This window comes from Carlito syrichta, unplaced genomic scaffold, assembly GCF_000164805.1.
Source record: "Carlito syrichta isolate Samal-C Ts95f unplaced genomic scaffold, Tarsius_syrichta-2.0.1 Scaffold301908, whole genome shotgun sequence".
NCBI classification, from domain to species: Eukaryota; Metazoa; Chordata; class Mammalia; order Primates; family Tarsiidae; genus Carlito; species Carlito syrichta.
Genome location: NW_007246004.1, coordinates 46,364 through 50,655, shown reverse-complemented (window position 1 = coordinate 50,655; position 4,292 = coordinate 46,364).

The window sequence follows — 4,292 nt, the reverse complement described above, 5'->3', positions numbered from 1 at the left end:
GTACGTTCATAGAACATAGTGAGATGGGTGGCCTCCAGAGCTTGCAAGTGATGGCCTTGGCTTTAGTTACACAGTGCTGAGTCAGTGAACATATCTGTTGCTAAAGTTTGCTTAGACATTTTCCTGAAGTTTTCAATACTTTATTTGCAAGATCTCTGAGTTCTCAATTTCTTTTTTTTAAATTGAGGCCCAGATGAGAAAAAACAACAAAGAGGGATTTGTTCACTTAACAGTTAGTGAGATCCTATTTTTTAAAAAATCATGCCTTGTATTGGGACTTGGAATCGGAATTGAATTGTCACAGTCTCTGCCCACAAAAAGCTTGCAATCTATCAAGAAAAAAATACATGAAGAAAACGTTCAGGGTCCAGTATTACGGATCTGCATGGAATGCAGAGTTGGCACCAGGGAAGAAGCAGTCTGCTCTGTCCAAGGACGGCGGGAAGGAAAAAGGCCTCATGGGGAGGCAGCACTGGATGCGAGTCTGCTCTCCTCTCTCCCTCCCTCCTTTCTCCCAGACTCCTTCTTCCTTCCCCGCAGTCCTTGTCACATGCACACTGAAGCCAAGAGCTACAGCGAGGGGGGCGGTGTCTGGACTGAGGCGCTTAGGGGCCATCTGCCGGCTGAAGAGAAAGACAATTCAGGCCCTCCAGCAACTCATAGCCCTGGAGAGGAGACGGAGACCCGTGAATGTCACCTACAGGAGCTGGGGCCTTATCCTGAGTGTGAAGGGGAGCCCTGGAGGGATATAGAGTGGGGAAGTAATAAGAGTAAATCCAAACTCTTTTAGAGAGCTCATTCTGGAGCCTGCGTGGGGGACACTTCTTCTTCTTCTTCTTTTTTTTTTTTTTGTGAGTTGGAGTTTCACTAGGTCACCCAGACTGGAGTGCAGTGGCCACTCCCAGCCACCGCAGCCTCGACCTGCTGGGCTCCGGTGATCCTTCTGCCTCAGCCTTCCAAGCAGCCGGAATTACAGGCGCGTGCTACCACGCCCCGCTGAGTTTTTGATTTATTGTAGAGATGAGGTCTCGCTGCCCAGGCGGGTCTCGAACCCGCGGGCTCAGGCAATCCACTCACCTCAGCCTCCCAAAGGCGCGGGATTACAGGCTGAGCTCTTAAGACAGACGAGACTGGCGGCAAAGTCTTAGAGGAGATGGAGGGCCGAGCCAGGGCTCTCACAGTCAGTGTAGATGAAGGGGAACGGACAAGTCTTTTAGAACTGCAGTTGCCAGGATCTGGTGATGGCTCAGGTGTGAGGCGTTCAGGCTGAGTCCTGGCCTCTGGCCTGTCCTGATCGCAGGAATGCTGGCAGATGAGCTGGAGACACAGGAAGAGGGGCACGTGGGAGGGGTCAGCTCCCTTGTAAGCATCTTGAGCATCAGCTGATTTGTCTGTGGCACACCAGGACGAGTGTCCAGAAGGCAGCCAGACGTGGTGCTCCTCGGAGCAGGAGAGGGAACTCAGCCACAGACTCAGATGTATGAGGCATCAGCCCGAAGGATACTGAAGGCCGTCAGCCTTTAAGAGGTGAGCAAAATAAAAGGAGCCCTCAGAGGAAACTGAGGAGAGGCAGCTATGGAGAAGGAGGAGAACCATCAAGAATGGTGCCCGGAAGTCAAAGGAGAGAGGGTTTTTCTGTTGTTGTTGTTTTTGTTTTTGTCAGGGTCTCACTCTGTTGCTCCGGCTAGGGTACAGAGGCATGATCTTGGCCACTGCAGTCTTGACCTCCTAGGCTTAGGTGATCCTTCTGCCTCAGCCTCCTGAGTAACTGGGACTATAGGCATGCCACCATGTTTGCTAATTTTTTTTTGTAGAGACGAAGTCTCACTGTATTGCCCAGGCTGATCTTGAACTCCTGGGCTCAAGTAATCCTCCTGCCTCAGCCTCCCAAAGTTCTGAGACTACAGACACGTGCCACCACACCTGGCTTATTTTCTGATTTTTTTGTATAGACAGAGTCTTGCTATGTTGCCAGGCTAGTCTCCAACTCCTGGCCTCAAGCAGTCCTCCTGCGTCAGCCTCTCTAAGTGTTGGGTTTACAGGCATGAGCCACTGAGCCCAGCTGACGGAGGGTTCCATGGAGAAAGACGTCAGTGGCTTCCAAGTATGTGGAGGGGTCAAGGAAGATGCAGGCTGAAAAGGGTCCGTTAAACTTGCTGTCTACAAGTTATTCATGGGTGATCTTGGCCATGGGAGATTCAGCAAAGAGAGCAGAGATTAACTGTAAATAAAGTTGGCCTAGATTAAAGTGGCTGGCAGAAGGCCTGTCATTTCCTCTGTGAAGTTCCCAAGTGGTTTTTATTGATGATGCGATGTGAAACTGAATATTGACTCTAGGCGACAAGAGCGTGACAGTAAATGCAGTCACTCCATCCAGTCTCTCATAGGCCAGTAATTTTGGGCTCTCCTCTTGTACCACGTGCTAACTGTTGCAAAGTTCTGTCAATTCTACCTTCAACATGTCCATCACCCCTTCTCCACACTCTCGGCTGCGGACATTCATATCCCATTATTCCTTCTCTGGTCTCACGGTCCTCTGGCCCAAGCCTCATTTTCCTGTAACTTCAAAGGCAGTGAAAAGCAGGGATGTGTCTTGTTCATCTTTCTGTCTGTCTCTAGCCTTTAGCTGGATATCTGGCACATAATATATGCTCAATAAATGCTAAGGGACAAGTAGAAATAATAAATCTTGTTTTTAGGGCTCCAGGTTCATAATCCTTGATATGCGATAGGAGAAAATTCACACTCTAGTGAATAAAAGATACTTCTCTTGTCAAAGAGGTTCTAATTACAGTCCACGCCTTAACTTTATTGCTAAACTAGCAGCCTTTCTTTTTCGTTATGATACCAGGCTGTAATGTGATGTAAGAGGGGAAAACCATTTAAAACTTTTTCTTTTGCAATAAATTGGAGTTATAATTCTCTTGCCTAGTCAATAATACAATGGAAAGATTTTTTTTTAAAGATAGCTAAAATGGCAATACTGGTTGGTTTGTTATGACAGATTGAATATTGGGCAAAGAGAGTTGCTCTTAAGTGGATAAAGTAATTGGGGATCTGTGAGTAAACCTGCATGGGTAACATTCCCAGCATGTACCATGTCTTGAGCTAACATCACAGCGTGGTGACAGGGTGTCCCCTGTGACACAGTTGAGGCTCGTTCCGTGTTCTAAAAATCACCTTTTCATTTGTGTCACATAGTTCTCCCTTCTTTATGCTGTTCTTTTAAAAAGGAATAGGGCTTCATTGCAAAAGCACAGACAGAGATAGATCTGGAAAAGTCCCCAGAGGCCATCTGGCCCGAGCCCTGGAGTCTTGGTAGGGAGGAAGCTCAAGTCCCCAACGCTCGATGTGTGCAGAAGTGAACTGTTGTCCTGTCCATACAGTCCTGTTGGCTCCTCCAGCCAGTTGGAGAAGGGGCGTGTCACCATGTTACTCCTCACCTCCACATCCACCTCTATCCATTATTTTCACCCTAATTCCTTCCTCTGTTTCTCTCCCTTTTCCCTATGGGGAGTGAACTCAAGTATCCCGTAAGAGCCATTAAGTCTTCTCTTTAATTAATAAAATGTAAAGTATCAAACCAACATTGTAACATTCTAAATGGTGTCACACTCACGTCAGCACAGTTGGAATCACTCGGACATGCTCGGCACTATAAATGCAGTTTTCTTTGCATTTTTTATGGTTATAGAGAATGGCGGCCACCTCCAACATGTTCATTACCCTCCTCCATGCCCCTCAAATTTCTGTCCTTTAAAAAAAAAATTTCAGCCGGGCTCAGTGGCTCAGCCTGTAATCCCGCGCCTTTGGGAGGCTGAGGTGAGTGGATTGCTTGAGCCCGCGGGTTCGAGACCCGCCTGGGCAGCGAGACCTCATCTCTACAATAAATCAAAAAATCAGCCGGGTGTGGTAGCGCATGCCTGTAATTCCGGCTACTCGGAAGGCTGAGGTGGAAGGATCGTCGGAGCCCAGCAGGTCGAGGCTGCAGTGGCCGGGAGCGGCCACTGCACTCCAGTCTGGGCGACTGAGTGAGACTCCAGTTCAAAAAATAAAAATTAAAAATTAAAAATTAAAAAATTAAAAAAATAAAAAACAAAAATTTCTTCTGTTTTAAACTTATTTCTTATTTATTTTAAATATAACATATTTAATATCTGTTCAAAATGTATTCATCAGTAATAACATTTTAAACCAAGATTACAAAACAAAGAAAAAAACTCAATAGGATATTCTTTTTTCCTTTCTTTCTTTCTTTTCTTTTTTTTTTTTTTTTGAGTTAGAGTCTCACT